This window comes from Cygnus olor, chromosome 18 (assembly GCF_009769625.2).
Source record: "Cygnus olor isolate bCygOlo1 chromosome 18, bCygOlo1.pri.v2, whole genome shotgun sequence".
NCBI lineage: Eukaryota > Metazoa > Chordata > Aves > Anseriformes > Anatidae > Cygnus > Cygnus olor.
In genome coordinates this window covers 938,761-963,880 of record NC_049186.1, presented here as the reverse complement: position 1 = coordinate 963,880, position 25,120 = coordinate 938,761, and the positions used below count along the sequence as shown (strand labels likewise).

The 25,120-nt window shown below is 47.3% G+C and overlaps 1 protein-coding gene across 12 annotated transcripts in view; it reads left to right on the top strand.

Moving 5' to 3' along the window:
• MYOCD (myocardin) overlaps positions 1–25,120 on the top strand; it is a 255,320-nt gene that overhangs the window by 111,791 nt on the left and 118,409 nt on the right. The gene's annotated exons all lie outside the window — the stretch shown is intronic.

Genomic DNA, 25,120 nt, shown 5'->3' with positions numbered 1-25,120 from the left:
CAGAACAGCTCTGCAGTTGTGATGGAAATGCTGTGGCTCTGTATCAAACCATTACAAAATTTCCTTCTGTTTCTCACCTATCCGACATTATCTAATAAGTGTGCCCAGAGTCTACAGTCCCCACCTTCAGGACCTACCTTCAGCTGGTGACTTTAGATTCAAGCAGGCAGCAGATGCTCCTGGTTTGTGTTATCTGCAAGGGATGGGAGAGCCTGGTGCATATCAGGCAGTCCCAGTCTCCCTGGAGTGAGAGCTCAGCTGTACCAGTCCACGGCAGCGTGATGTTGGGAGAGGACAAGAAAGCCTTGCCTTCACAAAGTCTGCACCAGCTGCAGGGCCCAGGAACAGTTCAGAGGCAGGCTCCTGTCCTGATGCCTCGGGTGAGAGGAGATGAGGTTGGGTGAGGGAGATGCCTTGGGTGCTGAGAGAAGGCAGGATAGTCAGGAGCCCTGAGGAGGTGTCTGAGTGCCCCGAGAAGTATATGCACACCTACCTGGGATGGAGGGGAGTTGCCTGGAATAGGTGGGCATCTGCACTACTCCTAGCACAGCGTTTTCTCCTGGGACATCTCCACCCCATTCTGCAGTAGCAGTAGCCCATCTCAATCTGCTGGAGTTGCATGGTCAGGTGAGAAAACTCCTGTAACCTCACGTTCAGTTGTAGCTGCCACAGGAAGCATGTTCTTGTAAGTGACAAAAATTGTGCCTTTGCGATTTATGTCTGCTCTCCTGCAGCACGCAGGGGCTGACATACACAATCGTTTCTGCACAAAAGTTCAGCTGGTATCTCATCAATTCACAACCCCAGTACACGGTAACACTGCTGTCATCTCTGCATCCTGACCCCATGGGTGATGGTGTTATTCAACAGAAAGGGTACTAGACTAAACTATCTTACTCGTAAAGATAGTGCAACGCACGGTGTGAGTGTGCAGCCACTGTGCCAGCGCTCTGCAGGCAGGTTTGCTCTGCTAAGTGTTGTCTGACAGGATATGAGAGTTGGATTGTATTTACACTACCCAGGTTGTTATATAATTACAGGCTGGAAGACAGGGAAAAGGAATAGTGGTAGGGGGTAGGGGAGGGAAAAACAAACCTGGAAGAGCTGCAGACTCTGATTCTGTTTGTGTTTTTTTTGTTTGTTTGTTTTTTGATTGTTTGTTTGTTTCTTTTTGTTGTTGTTGTTGTTTGTTTTTTGTTGTTTTTTTTACAACTTCCAGCCCTCTGCAATCCAGTGAGGGTGAGCAGAGCTGCAAGAGCAGCACCAGGACCCTGGGTGGATGTGTGACGGGTGGGAAAGAGCACTGCACTTCTCACTACCAACACCTATGGCATACTATCATGGCTTTCCCCATGAGAAATTCTCTGCTTTCTTCTGGCAGGACACAAGGACACAGTTGCAGATTCCTGCTGGGCTGGTAGTTTAAGGAAGGTCAAAGAAATGAGTCTTCTGCTCAGCGCAGATAGAAAGATGACAACAGATGAAATCATGGGGCAGAAGAGTTCAATGCTTTCTTTGCTTCAGTTGTTGCTGGAGTGATTAACTTCAATGACGTGATTAATGCAATTAACTAGCTACAAAGGGGGAGATATCTGGATAAAATAAGGAAAGAATCAGTTTGAGAGTGCTTAAATGAATGAAATCTACTTATTTTCATCTCAGCTGGGCCTGCTATAATTCTGCTGAATTTCCATAGGTCATTTACGGAACTGGAGCCATCTCACAACTGCTGGTGGCTCTCCCTGAGAAGATAGACAGGGATAAGATCATGCCCGTCCTCAGGAGGGGAGAAAGGAGATAGAAGGGATAATCCTTATAATGCCAATCATTCTGGGAAATTTGGAACAAAAAATCTAATGTGCCATTTGCAGACTAGACTAGGACATGATGAGGTGTGGCAGCCAGCTGACATGGATTTGTCAAAAAAAATGTAATGTTGAAATACTTTATTTCTTTTGTGCTCGTGTATGTGTTACAGGCAGGGAGAAGCAGTAGCTGTCAAATAACTTAATGTTGCAGAGATTTTTCACGCTGTCGGATGGCACCCTTGTGTACTTGTAGAGGAGAGATAGTCTGGGTGTAATTGGTGAGGGCTGGTTGCAAAACGAGGTAACAAGTATGCTCAGTGGTTGGTATTGTTTGGCATCACTCTGGGGTGAAAGAGATAACCAGGTTACAGGTGGGCTACCTCTGAAGACTTCCACTAATAATTTGCAGAATGACAGAACAGGGGTTATTTACCACTTTGGTGACTGGTTGTAGACTGGGAAGAACAGGAAGTTCATAGCAGGGTAGGGATAGAAATTGGACTGACTTAAAGCCACTGTAGAGCAGACTGAAAGCAATGAGGTCCCATTCCTTAGGATACACGTGAGGGTGGGCCACCGAGCATGCATTAAACCCTGGGCTGGTGGTGGGCTAACCCAGCAGGTAGCAAGGTCATACCTTTTCTCCAGTGGCTGTGCTAGACCTCGGGGTGCCATCGGGATGGGGATTTCTTGCAACCACTAGCAGCGTGCAAACCCCTTGGAAAGTGGGCTGGTTTCTTCAGCCAGCTGCTGCCTCCTGCAAGACTGGCCAAGCGGAGGAGAGCTGTGGTGGTGGACTGTCCCTGTGCTGAGCTCCCAGATCATTGTCCATAGTCTGACCATCGGACACAGAGTCCCATGGACACAGAACTCTGCGGAGAGTCATAAATTTTCCTTCAGAACCCTTTTCCAATAGAAAAATATCCTTCTTTTAAACTTAGCAGATTTTATTTGGCAATCTGAAATGCCACCTGTCTGGCAGCTTCATGTCTGCCTGAAGGAAGTAGGCCCAAATGTCACAAGCCTTTCAGACCAAGAGCCAGGGTCATCAAACACCCCGGCCATCTGTGTGTGCCACTTGGGAGTACTGAGGGAAGGACATCTGGAGGGCTGAAGACAGGAAGGCATTGGAGCCAGCAGCCTCTGAAATCAAAACCGAATACAGCAAGGGCCTTTCCTGACAGTGGGGATCAGGGCTCTGATGTCCATTTCATTTCTCCATCTCCTACCTGCACCTGGGGACAGAGGATATACCAAGCGGGTTTAAAAGGGAAGCAGGTGGAAATGAATTCCTGCATTGCATCTCCATCCTTGGAGGTGTTCAGGACTCAGCTATAATAAGCCATGACTTGATTTCATGTTGTCCTGCTTTGAGCAGAAGTTTGGCCTAGAGATATGTACAGAGGTCACCAACACACCAGTTACTGCACAAGAGTGAGAGGAAACCTTCATGGTAATAGCCCATAGTATGTGTAATCCCCCCAGGCGTGAGCACCCACTGCCTGGAAGGACTCCATCATTCTTCTTTCCCTTCTTTTCCATCTGCCACCAGTGTTTAAAACACATGGAGCCAAAGTGGAGACAGAAGTTTCAGCACTGACATAGGCACTGAAGTCAAGGCATTGTCCTCTCTGTCCTGGCCCACACTGTGGTGGGAGGATCAGACCCATTCATAGCCTCTCATTCAAGTGAGGTAACTCAGGACAGGGAGCTCACTTCCGTCTTTCTCCCTGAGTGGCCCTACATCTGCTCCAAGCTGAGCCCATTTTTTGAAAATAAGAAGGAGAAAGATGCTGCTCTGTTTTTTGATTATAGGTTGGCCAGAAGACATGAAGAAGATGTATATGTGAAAAACAATCATGCAGTTCTTGGCTTTGTCAGGAATGATAATTTGTGTGAAAAAGAGAAATGCTGGCGGTGTTGCAGCAGGTCCTAAAGAGAACTTATCTGGAAGGCCACCATGATTCAGATTACTCCTTTGAAAGAAAAAGGCTGAACTCAAGTTGAATTTGGTGCAAATGGTTCGTAGGATGAGCAGCCATATGTATTGGCCTGTGTGTATGTGTTGTGTAGTGTTGGAGGAACAGCAATTCATCCATGAAGGAGAGCAGTGCTTGCTTGGGGCAGGGCCTTGTGTGGGGAGAGGAGCTGGGAGGAGATATCTCTCTCTTCCAGCCTACAGAGTATGTGCAGGATTCCCACATCTCACCATTATTTGCCTGCCAGCAAAGAGCTAAGGAAAGTTCTGGCAGAGTCCCAGGCTCCCTGCTCCCACTGCCAGTTCAGGAGGCAGCAATGTGCTACAGGCATACTGCTGCTCCAGGTTTCATTTGCTGTGGTTCCATTAGCTAAATTTTCTGCTTTTCCTAGTTATGTTTGTGAAAAGATGGAAGCAATCACATCTGTCAAGACTATGATGTGCACTGCTGGCAGTCAGATCTTCAGGAGGCAGAGCTCAGAGCATATTTCTCATCCAGGCTGCAGTTCTACAAGCATAGACCACTTTCTCCAATGGCTGCCCTCACCCAGAGCATTTTCACAGTTTGACTTCACAGGCTGTGTTTCCTTCTCAGCATTTGTTGTGAGTGTAATGGTGGGATGAGACAGTGGAAAGCTCTCGTGCTTTACTCAGCCCCAGACACTTCTTCCATTGGGCACATACAAGTGGGTGGACACCACGGATGGGCAGAGTCTGCTTAAGATTTCACAGCAGCCAGGTGGATGGAGAAGAGGACCTGGCCTCCTGTCTCCTCACAAAGTGGCAGTCCACCACCGTGTTTCAGCAGGATTTGGGGGTATCTGAGTCTTTTTGCATGTGCCCAGGCATCCTGATGTCTCCTATCTGCCAAGGGCTGTGAGGGGGGAGGTAGAGCCTTCTGCTTCTGGTCCACAGGATGCTGTAAATCTTGGGGAGCCGTTGCTGTGAAGCCCTTCACAGCACCAAGCCTGCTGTCTATTGAGAAAAGCCAATACCCTTCTGTCTGTCAGATGGCACTTAACCGCTGCTGTTATTCTAGATGAGTGAACACTTGTGTTATATTTTCCAATAGCAAAAACTGGGGTCAGCAGGGTGTCTGCTGTTTTAGCCAAATCCAGATGGGGTTTTCCTATAAACAAGTGCACACAGAATATTTATACAGGCGATGGCACCTGACGCCTTAACACTTAGGCCATCCTATTGAGTAGCCACTCATACTATAAGTCACTTCAGTGCATTAAGTAAATATTTTAATATAGCCATGTCACTGTTTATTATATAATGGCGGGGGCCCAAATCTTGCCTAATGCTTGGTTAAAAAGTCAGTTTACACCATCCTTTACAGTGAATCAAAGAATGCATAAACGGGGCTCTTTTGTTACTCAGAGCTCTGTTTACTTTACTTTTCTGTAAACCTTTCGAAACACTTGCTTATAAGAGCTGATAGAACCCAGATTTTCCCTTGGGGCTGAGGTGTTCATGATGTCGGGAAGGTACCGCACCAGTAATCAATGGAGTTTCCACTGAGCAGCCCCAGCCTCGTCCCTCAACATCTCTTTCCAGCTCTGGTTTGAAACCAGCTCGAGGTGGCATAAAGAAGAGAGAAGCCCAGCAGCTCCTGCTGCAGCACAGGTAGCACTATCTTGTGGAGACAGACCTGGCACTGGGAGCAGATGGTAGCACTTCCAGGGGAGAATCCCTGGAAGCTGCTTCTCTAGATTAAGGGCTATGTGATTTACTGACCAGAGCAATGTGTTCATCCTTTCTTTTCTTCATTGCTTGCTCTCTTCACCTGACTCTCCGCCCCCTAATGCTGCACCAGCATCACAACCTCTCCCAGCACACTGACTTCCTTTGCCTCACCCCGCAGCATGCTGATGAGATCTTTGCGGCCAGCAGGGTTGTGAATTAATATCTTGCTTGAGACCAGTGATCAAATTAGAGAAATCAATAATTCATTGGGGACTTCAAAGGTCTGTCTCAGGTTCTGGATCAGAAGAGTTTAGGATGTTGCAGAGGAGCACGTGGTATCTTCATCCCTGCACACTGCCTCACAGTCACCCATCTGCACCTTCAGCTCTTCCTCATACATCTACCAGTGGCATGGGTCTCGCTACAGAAACCAAAGCCTCCGCAGGCAGGTAGGGTGAGGTTAGGACAGGGGAAAAGCCTGTCTGTAACCATGACATGTGAATTGCCCTTGAGAAAGAAAAAGGTTGTATAGGAAGATGCCAGAGCCATTTGTGAAGGGGTTGTGCCTCCTTGTGCTAACTCAGCAGCTTTTTTGCAGAGTGCCTGGCAGAGCTCCTGGGTGCTCTGAGCTAATACACAGCTGGTGTGGGATGGTGGATTGTCCCATAGGTAGAGGATTTCAGCTGGCTTGAGTGGTTCAGCCACATGGGCAGTGGGATGAGCTAAGTGCATGTGCCAGGCACAGGTGGCAGCACAAAATGTACATGGAGCAGCTTTGCAGAGCTTCCCCAAGTGAACAGACAGAATTTGCAGAATACCATGCACCCATCCTGCACAGGAGTTCCCAGGAGCACCAAGGCCAGCTGTGCCAGGTGTGCAGGAAAGGCTGTAGAGCACTAGGGAGGCTGCAAGGTATGCTCTGTTCCTGGGGACAAAGGAACCCTGAGAGAGGGGAGAGGACAGGGCCATTCTGCAGGAGGCAGTGGGGCTCATGGTGACCCTGAGAATGGCAGAGTCATTTAGGTAGCAAGAAAATCCTTCCTCTGGCTAGTCATTTCCATACGCTGGGCTGCGCTCACCCACAGGGTGTCCTTACACTTCTTGGTGGCTGCTCCATCCAGCATCTGCTTCCGGTTACTCTACCAAAACAACAAACGTGAATGTAATTTTAAAGCATTGGTTCTGAAGCTGATCTAAATCAGAAAATTACCCCTCTGTGGGTTTCTAAGGTAACTGATCTCTGTATCCTCCATGCGCGTTAATGATTTCAGTACTTAGCACCTCTGCTCCCTGGAAAGCAAGGAGGAGGTTTGGGGCTGACCAGACCCAGCGCTCGAGTTCATGGGTGGATCCTTTTGTATGGCTGAGAGAGGGAGGGCCTCCCTCCTGCTCTGGGGCTCACCCAGCCACTGGCTTTGCTGCCTGCAGCCTGGTTTCTGAATAACATCAGGGGATTCACGGTGTCAGACACATCTGTCTGGGGGAAAATGTGTGGCACATGGAAAGAGCCCACAGCACAGACACATCTTCATGGCTCAGGTCCTTCAGCCAGTGTGCATCGTGCTTAATGCAGCCACGCTGCTCCCGGGACTGAGTGAGGCCTTCTCTCTGCCTAGCTACCAGCTGGGTCATGAAGCCCTGCCACCATATGCGAGGGAGTTGTGTTAGTGGGATCTCTGGCACAACCCGTCTACAGAGCAGCATGAGTTGGCCCTGGGTGGTGTCCCAAGGCTCTGTGCAGAGTGATGGTGGCTGTGGTTTTCCAAAAAATACAGTGTGAGGGACAGTCCTGGTCCTGACGTCTTTGTAAGTCCAGTCTCCTTGCCAAGCCTGGAAAAGAAGTAGCATACTTTCACCTGAAAATTATCTCCTATCCTGAGAATTATGAAGATTTTGTGCAGCCCAGGAACAGTCTTCCATCTGTTTTAAAAGGTCCTCAACCGTTTTCCAGTAAAAGCTGTGCCATTGGCAGGCTAGTCAGGCCCTGGGATGTCTGTGACCTGTCCCTTTGCCTACAGCATATTTCCATGCTTCTGCTGCCCAGCCAGGTGCATTTCCAGGCTGCTGCAGCTGCTGATAGGAGATAAGGAAGCAGTGCTTGACACAGAGCATTATGTGCCAGGGCACGGCTGCAAGATGTGGCTGCTGGTGCAGTTCTCTCAGCCACTTGATCAGGAGCAGCAGGCATTGCCACACCTGGTGCTCTGCTTTCTCACAGTCCCCATGTGGCCTAGCACTGTCTCTTACCCTTGGACTGAGGCATTGTAGGAGAGTCTTTGCGCATGCAAAGACAAATGTGTGTAGCTCTCCTGGGTGCATGAAAAAGCTGCAAAATGGTGGTCTAACGGAACCCTTGAGTCTGGACGTTGCCTGGTCTATCAAAGGAAGCCCGTGGTTATTTCTCACTGAAGTCGTATGTTTGTAAGACCATTTTATGATTTCTGTGAAGTCTAGCAAGGTGTCTAATGTATTGGTTTGTGAAACCTGCATTCCCAGACACGCCTGCTTTTGAGGTGGGTTTCAGTTTCAAGGCTCCTCTTCTATCACAGAGAAGGGTGTGAGAGCAGGGAACACTGACAAGGCCAGAAAGTACCAACATGGCAAAGAAGTCAGAGAACAAATTCTCCAGAAATACATGTATTGAATAACTGAAATCCCACAGAGCTACTGCAGTGTGCATACTGTTTCTCAGGGAGCAGGTCTCAGGGGAGATCATGTGCAACTTAGGTATGGAGAGCATAGGAGCACATAGTTCTCTTGCAGACATCTTTAGATTTTTTAATTCACCCAGCATTGGGTAGTGGAAGACTTTGAGCTACCACCTTTAAAGATAAAATGCTCTAAGAGATAGCTCACTGCATTAGTGAGGGCCAGAAGACAAGCAAGCACACATTGCCAAGAGGCATCCAAGGATACTACTCAACACACAAAGCAGTCTGGGCATGAGCACCACCCATCCTCCTCCTCCTGCTCTAGAGAAAACTCACTTTGAGCTCAAACCCACGCTTTCTTGCCACGTGATGTCTGTGGACAGCAAGATGAGAAGCAACCCAGGAGCTTCTCATCGTCCAACCTGCTTCTCATCATCCAACCCATCATCCAGCCTGCAGGATCAGGGCATGTGTGAGGATGGTCTCTCACGCTGCTGCATTCTCTCCTGCCATGTGTGGATTGCAGCAGTATTAGCAGAGTGTAAATCCCTAATCTCCTGGGTCTCTGGCCCCTGCAATATATTGTTCTCCATTTCCCCCAGGGCCGCCTTGTTCCACTGGGTAATTGGAAAGTATTTATCTGTGTCATATTAAGAGCCATTTGGGATAATTGTGAAATTGGCAGCCCCAGCCCTCCTTTGTTCAGACCAGGGTATAATTTGGTTAATTTTAATGTTTTTTTTAACTTTGCCACAAGAAGGCGGAAATTTAGATTCCATTATTTAGCAAGTAGCTCTGAGGAATGTCCTTTGGCAGCCGGGGGATGCAGTGGGGCCACAGAGCTCCTCACAACTTTGGAGCATTAGCTGTGCCTAACTCATTGATCCCTGTCCTGCTCTGCCAGGCCCAAGAACCCTTGCCATGTCTCCATCCTCTCCTGATCCATGCATTTTTCTCCTCCCTGCCTGCACTCCACTGTGCTGTGAACCACATTTGATAGGCAGTCATTGCAGCAGGTTCATCTGTGGAAAACATTGTCTGAGAGTATAAAAATGAATTTACTGGGCTCAAAAGACAGATCAGTCTAATTGAAGGTTTGGTCTCCAATAGTGGACACATGGCTAGAGGAAAGCACTGAATTCTCAGGGATCCTTTTTCCTGTAATCTATTTTTTAGTCATCTGTTCCTCAGAGGCTTCTTGAACCAGGCCTGGCACCTGTGTTTAATATCTGGAACACATCCAACTCTTGGGCGCATGCAACATCCTGCAACAAAGAGTTCCATAGTTTAACCATAAACTGGGTCAGAAAATTCCTCCTTTTCTTTTGACTTTTTAAAAACTGATGATTGAGCATTTCATTGATTCTCCCTAGTTTCTGCAGTGTGAGAAACACTGAACATCAATGTTGTTTGGGCCACTCTTGACTGGGAAGTCCTCTATCGTCTTCTGCCTCAGTCTTCTCCTTCCAAGCCAAGAGCCCCAGCCTATTTCATCTCTCTTCTGATCAATCCTTGTCACTCTTAGTGGATTGCTTTTCCCCATGCACATCATTTTGCATTTGCCTTTTAATCACTCAGTCACTCAATATCTGGATATCCTTCTATAGCTGTCCATTGTCAGTTTTCTTTTTCAAGCACTCTGAATAGAATCATAGAATCATAGAATTACAGAATCATGGAATCATATAATCATACTAAATTTATTGGTACTGTTCCAGTTATATTATTTATGTCCTTCTTGTACTGAGGGCCCAGAACTGGACCCAGCACTCCAGGTGTGCCCTCACCAATGCTGATCATCTCCCTCTACCTGCTGGCAATACTTTGCCTAGTGCAGTCAAGAATACCATTAGCCTTCTAACCAGCAAGAGCACATTGCTGACTCATGTTCAGCTTGGTATCCACCAGGACTCCCAGGTCCTTTTCTGCAGAGCTGCTTTCCAGCGGGGTGCCCCCAGCATGTCCCGGTGCCTGTGGTTGTTCCTGTCCAGATGCAGGACTTTGCGTTTCTTCTTGTTGGACTTCATGATATTCTTGTCTGTATATCTCTCTAGCCTGTTGAGGTCTGGATGGCAGCATAACCCTCTGGTGAATCAGCAACTCCCTCCAGTTTCGTGTTGTCTGTGACTTTACTGAGGGTGCACTCTACCCTGTTGTCCAGGTCATATTTATACTGGCGCCTTCAAAGAGCTCTAGCAGATTTGAGGCATGACACCATGCTGTGAATGGTATTTGTATGTGCCCTCACTGTGTCATGTATCTTCTAACTCTTCTTTGCTGTTCCATCGTTATGTCTAGGGTTTGAGCTTTGAACCGCCAAACTGGTATTCTTCTGCTTTGCTGGACCTGACTGCACCTACTGGTATTTCTGATACTTAAAGCCCATTTGTGGTTAGTGGTTAGAGAGGGCTTAAGTCTGTTGACAGGACACGTGGCTTGGGGATAGGGATGCAATTGTTATAACACCATTATAATAATTTGTGCCACAATTTGTGATCTTTCTGGGATATTTGATGAAATTGGAGGGATTTCCTCTCTCAGCTCTAGTCACCCCTTCCCAAAAGATCCTAATGTCAGGATACAGCCAAAACCATCAGGGGAGACACTTCACTGCATCTAGTCTTGTAGTTATGCATATATCCTTTAGAAGACAGGCATAGCTTCTCCATGAAGCGTATTCCAACAGGAATCTGGATTCAGCATGGAAGCACTGGGTATCTGTCCTTGAAAACTGTGAGATTTTGTTTCTTTCTTTCTTTCTTTCTTGGAGATGGGGGGGGGGGGGGGGGGGGGGGGGGGGGGGGATAAATTTTATACATGATGGAAGAGGACTGTACATCCTGCACAGCCTTACTGTGTCTTCTGATTATTTCCCACACAGCCAGAGGACTGACTGCTCAGGTATTTCAGGGAGTCATGGCCACTGAAAAAAGAGGGATGAGTGATAAGAATGAGAACTGGACATGGAGTTCTAGTTAATACCAAGACTGGCCTCTTGCAATAACCCCACCTGTACTTACTTAAACATCACCCTTTTTTGGTCATTGGCCTGGTGCTTTGAGTCCGTGTAATTTTTCAAATAAATTTATACTGAAAGATAGATTGAAATTACTAGCTAGTAGAAGAATGACATTCCTGAACAGCCTTCCAAACTGGAAAGTAGGGGCAAGGAGCCTACATTGTTTCTAAGTTAATGGAAGGGATTTTATGATATGACAGAAATGATTGTGGAGAAAAAAAATAAGTTGTGAATATTTCATTTGCTAGTACCGCCAGAAGAATGCTACAAAGAGGTGAGCATCAGTTCTTGATTATATCTTTTGCTCTAAGTTTTATCAACTCCATACTACTGAGCTTTACTTAATTGTCTGAAGGAATCATCAGTTCTCTTTGCTCCTAATGCAGCTATGGTTTTTGGGATGGAGAAAGGAACTTGTTGAGTTTGTTTGTTTGGTTGGTTGGTTGGTCGGTTGGTTTTCCCCCTGTAGCATTCTGTTTTGACTAGAGATGGGATCTGGATCCAATACCCTGCTCCTCTAGTGTCAGAGCACTCCCATGTGCTTGGGTTAGGTGTCTTCTCATGCATTCACAGTAATATGTTCACTGGACTTGGACCCAGACAGCATTTTGTCCTTAGCTGGATTGTCAGATTCTTCTGCATTTTTTGCTTTCCTTTATGGGATATAGTGTGTATTAACCTGGGCTCATCTAGGAATTTCACTTTTAAAAGTCCTGTGGTTGTGCGGAGAGCAGATAGATGTTTAGCTAATTAGTCACTGAGGTCATTGCAGGGGATCAGAGCCAAAGATTGATGTTGATCTCCTAGTCCTATGTTTCCCTTGAATATCCCATGATCTCTGTCCTGTAGCTACCGCAGTCTCCTTCAGAGCTTGAGTGAGTGGCCTTTCTTCAGCTCATGAATATTTTTAGAGTTGTTCACTCTAATGGGCACAATTGAATTGGGAGAGTGAGTGAGTGACCCACCTTCAGGGTGACATCAAGCTTGGGTCCATTGTTCTGTCCTCCTTCATTCAAAACTGGTACCTGTGTGTCCTGCAGCATGCTGCAAAACCACGGGTTACATCTTTTTCCTCAGGTTGGTTCTCATTTGTAAAAAAACCTTATCAACCTAAAGACACTGAGAGGGGTTCACTCTTTGCCAATCCTAGGCTGGCTGTGACTACAAAGTGTAGGCCCTTGGTCCATACATCACTGAACAAGTCCAAAAGGAGACTTAAGAACATCCCAGACCCGGCTAAATTAGATCTGGCAGCCTACTGGGACGTAGGATTTGTGGGGTGCTTAAAACCTGTACAGGGAAGAGTTGAAGCAGTCTTTCACAGAAGTCCTAAAGCCACTTCCACTTTGTGGCCACCTCACCCATGTCCCACTGTCAGTTTCCAGCAGCATTGTCTGTGATGCAATCTTGCAGAAATGCATTTTTCAGAAAATCAGATTGCCCTGGAAACCTCTGAAGTGTTCAGCACTGATCCACTGCCATGTCTGGGGAGTACAAAACACTGGAGAGAGAGTTCTCTCAAAGTATGGTCCTAGAGCAACTGGTCACCAGCTCCTGTCCAGGTTGGGCACATCAGTAAGATCCCTGCTCCCGGCACTGCCTAAAATGGTGGGCATCCAATGTCAGGCACCCTGAGAGCTATTCTGTCCCAACCATGAGCACAAAGAACATCTATGTGCTGGCACAGGGACAGCTACACTGCTTCTGAGACCCCTCCAGACTGTGGTGGAGAATGTGCTAGCTGTGGAGTGAGGCCACAGTGTGATGCAGAGCAGGTTTAAGCCTGAACAGCAAAAGCTGGATGTGACCTCTGTCATCAGACATATTCTTATTCACTGCTCAGGCCCACAACCTTAGAGAGGTTAGAGAGGCACACAGCCTTTCCGGGCCTGACCCACCCAATGTCCAGGTCCACTGTGTGGCCTGGCTTAGGTCTGTGCCCGCTGCAGTGGGAACATATCCCCTGGGCATGGATCCTCTGCCAGCAGGCAGGGATCTTTCCCAAAGCCCTTTTAGGTCACTCTGTGGCCTCTCCCACCCACTGAATGCTCACTGTGCCAACTTCAGCTGGCAAGGCCCCTGCAATGGACCAAGGGACTGTCCCAGACCAGCAAGCTGGCTCTGCCTCCAAATGTACTCCTGCCTTCACCACTTTATTAATAGTATTTGTGATTGTGGGTTTTGTTTCTTCCCCTCCTTCTGGCATCTAATAAAGAGGCATGGGTCCAGCCTGTGCTCATTTTCCATTTCAGATCTCTGCCATGTTTTCTTTCTTTCAGAAAGATTTTGTTTATTACTTTTCTAAAATGTAGCAAAGTAAAAGACAAAGATCAGACATAAAAGCAAATGCCACAAAATTAGGACATGGTTAAATGATGCAACAATAGCCAAAGACATTCAAATGACCTTCTACAAGAGAAGCCAATGCTTGCTTGCAGAAATCTGGCAGGTGGCTGCCGGTAGGTGTAGAAGTGTGACCAGGTGAGGATTTTGGGGTGGAAGATCGCAGCCAGACCTCCCTGATGGCAGAGGAGCCGCACTCCATATGCACAATGAACTTCTCTTGTAAGCTGGGCTCCACTGGCCTTTAGGTGCTATGCTGAAGAGGAAGCAATCTTGGGAAGTGGACATGTCACCAAGACCTGCGCAAAGGGCATCCATGCTGTGAACGCCACGTGGGCAGGTCAAGCAGAGCTAGGTATGGGACAGAAGCTGCACTGCCCAGTGTTGAGCAGTGGGACTACATGGGCTGAGGGACCTCAGCTGGCATCTCAGCTTGGTGCTGCAGGGCCCCTCACAGACAAACCAGTCTCACGAGAGCCACGACCACCTTTCTGATGAGGGACTCCAGGTTGCTGAGTCCAAAGCAGTTCTCCTTTTCAGGGATTTATTTATTTATTTTTATTTTCCTGAATCCAAGGCTGTGCTATGTGGAAACACAGCATGGATTTTGGACATTTGTGTCCAAAAAGTTCAGCATACGTAAACCTGCTGTAAGGCCTGACCTCAGGAATCTTCCACACTTCATTGATACATGAAAGTTGCTCATTTTGTGACTGTCAGAGATACAACTTGCCAATAGAAACTTTAGCAGTGTCAGGGTTACTGGTAACAGTGATGCTGGCAGTGTTAAGTAGCAAGGGGCACTTCCAGAAACCAGGGATTCCCATTTCACTGGAGAAGGTGATAAATATGAGTGTTGGTTGGGGCTGGATTTAAATCAAATTCTGAAAACAAAGCTGTTTCCTTTGAATCAGGAGCATGGTTCATCCACTGAAAACAGTCCACGTAGCATTGCCACTAACAGAAACAGTTAATTGCTAAATGATTATAAATAAAGCAAAATCACATCAAACAATAGTTTAGAAATAAGAGCTACTTCTATCACAGAGCTCATCCCGTCTGTTTCCTTAGTCCATCAAGGCTGCTGGGAATGGGACTGTCCCCAGGTGTGCAGGGCCCTGCACCCAGTGTCTGGGCAGTAACTGGCATGACCCAAGCAACACCAGCCCGGAACACAGGACTCATGAGTCAGACCTTGACAATGCACAAGATTAGCCTAATAGCACTTTTACAAACAGAACAAGCAGCCATAAAAAATTTGAGGTTGATAGCTGCTTTTTGAAACTTTTTAGCATTCTTAGAATATTGCTGCTTGTTTATAAGATTTTTAGGTTTATTTTAAGATTACTTTTAAAACTACAAGCATGGCCCAGATTAATAAGGAGGAGTTTTATCTAATTCAGAACTGTTTGCATGTGTTGTCCAGTAAAGTTATAGTAGTATTTCTATCAGATTTTTTTTTTCCAGGAAATAGCCCTGGACACATGAGCAGTGCTAAGAACTGATCCAAACTGCCAGGTGGCATGTGAACTGCGGTCCCTAAGTACTTCTAATCTTAAGCCAAATGCAGAAACCACAGCTGACAAAGCTCAAGCAGAGGGCAGTAGTACAGCAGCACATGTAATGGGGTCTGGTAGCCCCTATGCCCTGCCCAGGCTTTGCCCATGGTCAGAGCAAGGGCTGTGGCTGACAGTGAATGTTTATATTGTGTCTCAGCTCCCAGCCCAACTTGTCCATCCACTGCATTGTGTTTCTGGGGACTGCCAGAGCTTGGTTGTAGATTTGGCTTTCTGAGCCTTTGCATCTCTTTCACTATTCTTGGTTGTATTTGATTAAAAACCTGTTCAAATGTTGTTTGAAATCCAACCACAGCTTCAGTCCTGGAAGAGAAGGTCCTGTTACAATTGTACTAGGGACTGCAGACAGTCTCAGTGCTTTGTTTCTCATTTCTGAGGCCTCTTGCCCCAAAGATGTCAGGTCACAGCTCAGCATGGATAGAGGTTTTGAACAGGACAGTGAACAAGGCTGGTTGCAGTGGATTACAGGAGTCAGGGATCAGCAGAGCATAGGAGCCCAGAGCATGAGGGAAAAGTGCTGGAGTCTCCACAGGGGTTGTGTCATGGCTTTAGACAGCAACAAGTCTGCAGGAAAGCCAAAGGACCAGCCCTGGGCTTTCCATCCATACCTGTCAATGCTGTTAGCATGGCCAGTTTGAGTAAGATCTCCACAAGAGCAGGAGCTGAGACATGTGAAGTGTGCAGGCTCCCACCATGTCATCATGAAGACCTGTCTGGATGTCACAGAATCACAGAATCGCAGATTTGTAGGGGTTGGAAGGGACCTCAAGAGATCATCAGGTCCAACCCCCTGCCAAAACAGGTTCCCTAGAGCAGGTTGCCCAGGTAGGCATCCAGACAGGCCTTGAATATTTCCAGAGAAGGAGACCCCACAACCTCCCTGGGCAGCCTGTCCCAGTGCTCCATCACCCTCACCATGAAGAAGTTCTTTCACATGTTGGTGCGGAACTTCCTGTGATCCATTTTGTGGCCATTGCCCCTTGTCCTGTCCCCACAAACCACTGAAAAGAGGTTGGCCAAATCCCTCTGTCTCCCACACTTAAGATATTTAAGATATGTTCTCGACATCCAGAAATTAAATTTTACTCATATGGCTCATGTAGTCTCACTGTCCAGGCAGGCTCTGCTCATTTTTAAAACTTTCATTCTTTCACCCTTTGTGGATGACTCTGTTTTCCCCTTTTTTTCTCTGGAGTGTTTTCCGCGTGTGTCTGGAGCCGTGTCCCAGCATTGTCACCTCTATCCATTCCTTACACCACCATCCATCACTCACACCCCTCCTGTGGACGGATCCCATTAGCTGTTTTCTGGCTGCAGGGACATCTTTTCCCGGATGGTGCCAGAAGCTGGGGTTGCCAATACAGAGCCCGTGCCCAGTGGTGCCATAAGCGAAAGTGTTAAAACTTGAGCACTATTTACATAAAAGGGGGTTCCTCTCCATCCTGTCTCAGCACCTAATGAACCCACACTGGTGGGCTCTCCAAAGAGTCTTTCTGTTCCCACTGCTATTTGGAGCAAAGAAAGGCTTTTTTCCAAACTGGTGGGAATGGAGAGATTCCAAGAACAGATAGATCTGTGGGCTGGACACCCTGGGACAAGAACTGGAAGTGGTTCAGAGTGGCCACTGTTTCAGCTGATGTTTGACCTCTCCATTCAGGCCCACCACTTAAGGTCTCTTCATAGCCTGAGGCAAGAAATATGTGCTTTCATGAGCAGATCACCTTTCTTGCTCTTCAGCTTACAGATAGGCACCATGACTGTGCCCTAGAAATGCCTGTTTCACTCTGGTGAATACGAAGGGAGTCACCTGAGACACACTGTTCTCAAGGCCCTGGATGTTTACTGGAGACTGCTGGTGCTCTGGGTCTGATCAGGAAGCTGGCAGTGGGCACCATTTCGGATTTTGCACAGGCATCAGCTAAGAGATTTTGTATAGCACAGGCCTCCTCCCATTTCCACCAAGAAAGCTCGTTTAACAAAGGTTTCAAGCTGTTACCTCTTAGAAGGCTAATGCTGACCCAATATTTCTATAAAAAATCACAAGGTTTTGCAGAAGCAGCAGGCAGACATGAAAGCAGCAGTTGTTTGCCATTGCCTTTTTAAATTTCATCACTCAGAAATGTTCCCATGAAATCACCCCAGATCCCATCCCTGTTGCAGGCTCTGCCAGGCATGCCCACACTTCCCTTGTTTACAGGCACTTTGCATGAAGGGGGAGGAGTCTGGCAGATCTTTGGGAAGTCTTGCTGACCACAGAATCACAGAATCCCAGAATGGACGAGGTTGGAAGGGACCTCTGAAGATCATCTAGTCCAACCCCCTCGCAGAGCAGGATCACCTAGAGCACCTTGTGCCGGACAGCATCCAGGCGGGTTTTGAACATCTCCAGAGAAGGAGACTCCACAACCTCTCTGGGCAGCCTGTTGTAGTGCTCTGTCACCTTCCCAGTAAAGAAGTGTCCCCTCACATTGAGCCGGAACCTCCTGTGTTTCAGTTTGTGCCCGCTGCCTCTCATCTTGTCGCTGGGCACAACTGAAAAGAGACTGACCCCATCCTCTCGACACCCTCCCCTCAGGTATTTATATATACGTTACTGAGATCTCCCCTCAGTCTCCTCTTCTCCAGGCTAAACATGCCCAGTTCTCTCAGCCTGTCCTTGTGCGACAGGCGCTCCATCATCTTAGAAGCCTTCCTCCAAACTCGCTCCGGTACTTCTATGGCCCTCTGGTACTGGGGAGCCCAGAACTGGGCACAGTGCTCCACGTGTGGCCTCAGCAGGGCCGAGCAGCTGGGGAAGATCGCCTCCCTTGAGCTGCTGGCAGCACTCTTCCAAATGCAGCCCAGCATCCCCTCGACCTTCTGGGCCACAAGGGCACATTGCTGCCTCCCTCCCGCTCTGCCTGCTGTCCACCAGGATGGCCAGGTCCCTCTCTGCAGAGCTGCTCTCCTGCAGGTCATTCCCAGCCTGTAATGGTGCTTGGGGTTATTCCTCCCTAGGTGCAGGACCCTGCACTTGCCCTTGTTGAACTTCATGAGGTTCCTCTCGGCCCAACCCTCAGCCTGTCGAGGTCCCTCTGAAAGGTGCACAGCCCCCTGGGCTATCAGCCACTCCTCTGTCGTCAGCAGACTTGCTGAGGGTGCACTCTGTTGCATCATCCAGGTTGTTGATGAGTAAGTTGAACAAGACTGGACCCAGTACTGACCCCTGGGGGTCACCGCTAGCTACAGGCCTCCAACTAGACCGCACCACCGAGCACAATCCTCTGAGCTCTGCCATCCAGCCAATTGACAATCCACCTCACTGTCCACTCATCTAGGCTGCACTTCCTGAGCTTGTCTATGAGGATGGTATGGGAGACAGTGTCAAAAGCCTTGCTGAAGTCATGGTACATCCACCACTTTCCCCTCATCCATCCAGCTAGTCATCTCATCATAGAAGGATATCAGATCGGTTAAACATGACTTCCCCTTGGTTAATCCATGCTGACTACTCCCAATCACCTTCTTATCCTCCACATGCTTGGAGATGACCCCCAGGATAAGCTGTTCCATCACCTTTCCAGGCATGGAAAGGCATGTCAGAGCTGTTCCATCACCTTTCCAGGCTGACTGGCCTGTATTTGCCTGTGTCCTCCTTCTTGCCCTTTTTGAAGACTGGCGTGATATTGGCTCTCTTCCAGTCCTCAGTCAGCTCTCCTGTTCTGCATAACCTTTCAAAGATGATGAAGAGTGGCCTAGAAATAACATTGGCCAGCTCCCTCAGCACCTCTGGGTGCATTCCATTGGGGCCCATGGATTTGTGGATGTCAGGTTTGCTTAAATGATCTCTGACCTGATCCTCTTCAACCAAGGGAAAGTCCTCCTTTCTCTGGACTTCCTCTCTTGTCTCCAGGGTCTGAGATTCCTGAGGGCTGATTTTAGCAGTAAAGACTGAAGCAAAAAAGGCATTCAGCAACTCTGCCTTCTCCATATCATTTGTTGTGAGGGCACCTGCCCCATTCAGCAACAGGCCAACATTTTCCCAGTCTTTGTTTTTCTGCTGATGTATTTGAAGAAGCCCTTCTTGTTGTCCTTGACATCCATTTCCAGATTTAATTCTAACTGGGCCTTGGCCTTCCACGTCACATCCCTGCATACTCTGACAGTGTCCCTATATTCCTCCCAAGTGGTCTGTCCCTTTTTCCACATGCTGTAAACTTCCTTTTTCTGTCTGAGCTTCGCCAGGAGCTCCCTCCTCATCCATGCAGGTCTCCTGCTCCCTTTGCTTGCCTTCTTGCTAGTAGGGATGCACGGATCTTGAGCTTGGAGGAAGTGATATTTGAATACTGACCAGCTGTCTTGGACCCCTCTTCCTTCCAGGGTCCTAACCCATGGGATTCTTCCAAGTAGATCCCTGAAGAGGACAAAGTTTGCTCTCCTGAAGTCCAGGGTCACAATCCTACTTTTTGCCCTCCTCACAAGATCCTGAACTCACCAGTTGGTCACCCTCAGAGAGACACCTCTGCCAAAATGTCTCACTGGCTATATCATCGAGCCAGACTATTGCCCTGGCAGCCTCACTTTCCTCTAATGTTCACCACATGTCACTATATAAAACCATAGTCGTTCAGTCTAATTTTTAAGGTTCTTTTCAATTCTGACATTTTCTACTTGTCTTTCCTTGTTACCACATTATGACAACACCTGCAATACTGGATATACTATGTCTTCTCCGAAAGAATAGATTAGCTTCTGGGTGCTACTACAATATAATAAATTTCCTTATACAGGGAGTCTTCATCCTAGGAAGGGCTTCTAGGTGCCAGAAATGTCCTGTGGAAATGGATGCACAAACCAGGGAATTATTTCTCAAGGAGTTCATGGCAGTGAATCTGTTCGCTATGGATGCACACTACCTTTAAGATCAATTATTACAAAAGCATATAGTTTTTGTCGGTCTGGTTCTGTCCCAGATATTCTCAGCATAGTTACATGGCTGACAGAGATGTGGATCCTGGGAGGATCTGGGTTAATAACTCATTTCCTAATCACCACTTCCTCTGCTACTTTTCATCACTTAAAGCTTCATTCTATGAAAAATGAAGGATAAATCACTTCTTTTGAAAATAGCTTGAGGGGATGGGGCTGAGGGCAGAGCTGAGATGTTCTCCTGAGAACAGGCCCTATCTCTCATCATCTTCCCCAGGCCAAAGGCCAGGAGCTGTCCTGAATGAAGACAGCTGCCACTTTCTATCAGAGGACTCTTTGCTGACGTCTCAGGCCACATAGCCTTTGGGCATCTTGGAGCAGATATCAACACTGGGAATTTGGAGGCTGGGAAGGAGATACTACTCTAAAATCTCTGGAGTGCAAAGAGTTGGCAAACTTTGCTGAGCGCGGGGGTTCATGATGTGACTGAATACTAGGAAAATTTGCCTTGAGTGAAGATTTTATGGCATCATATTTGCATGGCTTTGTTCACTGAGTCTTGGCACTGCCTCCATGGAGGGATTGCACAAAAAGCTGCATAAAATAACTCATCAGTGGAGAGGGGTATCCAGGCTTGTGGCAGGTTTCTTTGGTTTGTTTTCCATTCACTGAGGAAGTCCCCTGACTGCCTTTCCAGGCAGTCCTCCTTAGCAGCAGCTCCTTGCATGGAAGATGAAGTGGTGAGCAGGTCACTTCTCCAGGGCATGGGAGGAATGTGCAGATCTGTGGGAAAGAGCCTGTAGGCTCCACACAGTGCCACTGCACTCAGCTCCATCAGAGCACGGGGCTTTCTGCATCCTCAGGAGGCATGAGGCAGTTCGCTGAGAGGAATCATCCAAAGGGGACACCATCTGCAATGAAAACAGCAAAATAATAGCTATGGTACATTCCCTGGCAGCCCTGGGATGGTCTCAGAAGAGCAAAGGTCTCTTGTTGTTCGGGGTGTGGGGCTGACCGGTCAGAGTTGTCATCTTCCTTGCCAAACTTGACATGGCCCTAAGGAAGACCAGGCAGGGTTCCTGATGAAGCTTGTATGTAGTAGGGTTTGGTCAGCATCTGCAATACAAAAGTGCAAATGTCCATGAAACTTCTGCCCACAGGAATCCAGAGCTACCCTTACTGTCTCAGCACTGTAAACATCAGCTAAAACACACAAAGTCCATGTTTAGTGAGATGGTTTTATCAGCAACATTCCTGCAAGCAGAAGTCCAGGGATACAAACACACCACAACAAACACGTGAAGAATTTGATAAGGTTGAACTGCATCTCTGAACAACTCTCTTCTGTTTTTTCTCTTTGGGTACTTAAAGATTTATGTTGAGTCAGGATCGCCTAAGAAGCACATCACTTGCATTAGAGCTAAATGTATTTACTTCCACTTCAACATCTGATGGAGCAAACAGGAAAGCAGGCGAGGATTTAGATGGATGCAGTATCTGAGGATGTATAAGCTATGCTTGTTTCCATCTTGCATGCAGGAGGTGGCACAAGGGAAAAGGTGAAAAGGTATAAAGTGAACAAGATTAGATGTATGGGTCCAACTTGACCAGGGAGTACCTGGTCAGACCAACAACGCTATTAACATTGCATCACATAACATAAGGGAGGGGAACAGCCTTCTGAAAGTGTGATTCATCAAGCCATTCCCAAAGGTAAGAAGCAAAGTGTGTTTCAGGGTGTTGCACCTAAACTTATGCATGCTACAGGTAACAGCCAGGTGTCTAAGCATGGGTGTCTCATGCCTATAGAGATGTCCCAGATATGACAGATATTACTGTAGGGACACTCCATTTCCTTTTCTTCTCTCTTTTTTCCCCCCCCACTTCTCAAAATCTGTTTTACTCTTGACTTTTTAATTATTTTTTTTTTCTAAGAAGAGGTTACAGTTTTTAAAAGATTAAAATATTTTAAAATAATACTGTGAAAATTCACAAGTGACTTGCTCCCCTATTTTTATTTATCATGTTTATTTTGCAATATCCTGGAGAATTCAACTTCTTATCCCAATTAGGGGTAAGGGAGAATTATAAAAATCACAAAAAGTTTTGCGGTGTGGGAAAATGGCTTCCTTCCAGCTCTGATAAACTTGGAGCAGTGTGCAGAGCCTGAGGCAACATGCATAGGTGGATGGTGTGCTTGAGCTCTTCCTCCAGTTAATGCTGGGTGATTTCACAATGGCACTTCTGCAACACCTGAGTAGTAGTAGGCACCCAGACTGGATGAGGGCAGTGACAGCTCTGGGCTTAGCTCTGTAGATGAACAACTTTTGGCTGTGAGCATACCTGCAGGTTGTTCCAAAATGGAGGCCAGGAAAGGGAGGTCAGGAAACACTGCTGCATGGCCAGCCATGCCCCAGGTCCATGCCTCCATAAACACACATGTGCCTGTGCTGCACTTGCTTTGGTTTCTGGTCTCTGAACCTGCTCCCTTCCATGCAGCGATGTTTGTCCCCAGAGAGCAGGACAGCAGATCTCAGAGTCAAAAGAGTACATGGTGTCTGTGGGCATTGCAACAGCTGCCGGGGAGGTGGAGGAACAGGGGAATGGGAGAAGGGCATTCTGGCTGGTTGTGCTGCTGGATTGCCTCCTCCTGCAAGAGTGGGAGGAAGGCTGTACCCCAGGGTGTCACAGCCACCTTGCAAGCCACTGATCCAGAGGCAGTCAGTTGCCTGAGGGACACAAGGCTCAAGCTCTGTCAGTGCTGAACTCAGCATCCATCTCCAGCCCTTGGGGATGGTGAAACTTCACTGGGAAGTGGCAGTGACATTCGAGCACTACCTCCTGCCAGGAAGTCTGTGCCTGTTCCTGAATGTTCGTGCATGAGACGAAGTGTCTGAACATTGTGGATCTGCACCAGTCTACCCCAGGGAAAGATCTGGTCAGGGACGCTGTGGTTGTGGTTCTCCCTCCCTGACCAGATTGACAAGGGTAGCTCTCAGAAGACCCTGAATTTAAGCGCCAAAGTCCTTGGAAAAGAGACGCAACCAAACCCCATCTGGGCCTTTATGGGTGCACAAGCACATGTAGTGGGAAGCAAAGCTGATCTTCCTGCACACTACATTGCTCTCTGCACAGAAAGCAGGGAGGCTTGTAAACCAAGCCTCTGCTCCTGAGGATCTCCAGTGTCATACAAGGAAGCACCCACCAGCTACCATTGTAGCCTAGCTTTATGAATTTGATATTTATAGCCAGAGAGAGATGGGACACGGCCTGTACTGTGTATAGACTTGCAATTTATGTGTTGGCAGCAGTGGTTGATGGGAGATGTGCTTTGAGGCTCAAAAGTGTGCTTAAACTTTGTAAAAACAATCAGTTCAGGCTGAAGTGAGTGAACAATGTGGAATGTTTTGAGGCCAAAATTGACTTTAGAAAAAAACACCATTGAGCCAGTGGTACTTGAGAGTGTTGTGAAAGCATGCATCTCCGGGGCCGCAGCGTGACCTCCTGGCTCAGACAGTAAGGACCCCAGTACAATCACTGCAAATTAAAATGTTGCGTATGCTCTGAGTGCAAAAAGATTGTACACAGTGCCTGTAAGAAGCCTTCCTGAAAGACTCTCGCCTCTGCTGGTGGTCTTGCAGTTTCAGCACTGGATGTCTGGCTCGCAATCTCTATTTTTCAAAAACATTAATAATCATAATCCATATAAAACTGTCATATTGGTTCAACATGTACGTCACCAAAGCCCTGACTAATTTATCAAAGATTTAGTGTTCATTTGAACAAAGTCTCATTTTTGTAAGCAGATGCAGTTTGCTGGATTGCCCTGTCATCACCCACTATTCCACTGGAAAGATGCATCGTATCAGCAACTTCTAAAAGTTAAAAAATGTACATTTTAAAATAGTAATGTAAACACATTGCATGTTCCATGTTAGCCATGAATTAAATAGAAAGCTTTGGAGATAATGCTGCTTGTTTAGAAGTGGGTCTACAGCCCTACAGCCACTGGTGGATGAATGTACAGCAGATTTGTTGACCGTAACAGTGGTGATTTCGCAGTGCACGGCACTGGTGTCACTAGAAAGGAGACCATAAGCTGCCCAAGGGAGCTAAAAAATGTTCAGGCAGAGATGTAATCTGAGGATGTCAGTTCAAAGATTTGGTGTGCAACACAGCCCTAGCCGGTCTGGGTGCCTGCAGAGCTGTTTCGATGGCATAGACCTGAGTAATATGCAGCATGTTGAGCATGTAAGATGGGAAAGAGCTGCAAAGACAAGTAGCGAAGGCAGTGGAGGGAAGCACAAAGAAGAAGGGAGGAATTCCTGCAAAGGTTTTGCTCAGACTGACATACAGACACAAACTGAATTTTGATCAAGCATGGTTCTGCATTTTATTTCAGTGCACAGCCACCAGGGTTAGGTAAGGACACAGCCTCTCCCAGGGGATGCATATGGGGACAGTTTATGACCCATCTGCAAAGCAATACAGAGACACAGGCACACCTGGGACCTCCTTCCTGAACACTGCGTGGGTACCCCACATGATATCTCTCCTGGCAAAGAAATGCAACACAAAGCAGGACAGTGGGACACAGTATGTGACCTGCTGCCAGTGGGACATGGCCAGAGGGCAGTGGTGAGGGCAGGTGGGGGTGGGCAGTGAGATGGATGGGAATGAGAAAGCAGATGGCAAATTCTGTGCTGGTGCAGAGTAGGAAGAGGGGTGTGAGAAAGTCCTGGCATGGGTAGCGTGGAGGAGATGGTATCGTATACAATGCACTATTCTTACTTCCATATACAGTAAATTGGTAAGTTTTTTTGTATTAAATCAGATTTTATCACTGAATCAATCTTGCACTTTTCTATTCTTGTTCTCTACAAATGACCTTTTTTAGCTCTCCTCAGTTCTTTCCTGATGGGACTCATTAGGAGCTGGTGCTGATTTTTACAGGCATTCACTTTCACTTAGCATGTGGAGATTTCTTTTTGGACAAAACACTTTGTTGAAATGGTCCTTGCAGCCTTCTGCTGCTGTGCTTAGTATCAGCAGCTCCTCTTGGGTCGTGTGCCTACATCCCACAAAGATATTTGGCATGAGCTGTATCCTTCCACTCCCACTCTCCAGTGAGATATAAGTGTCAT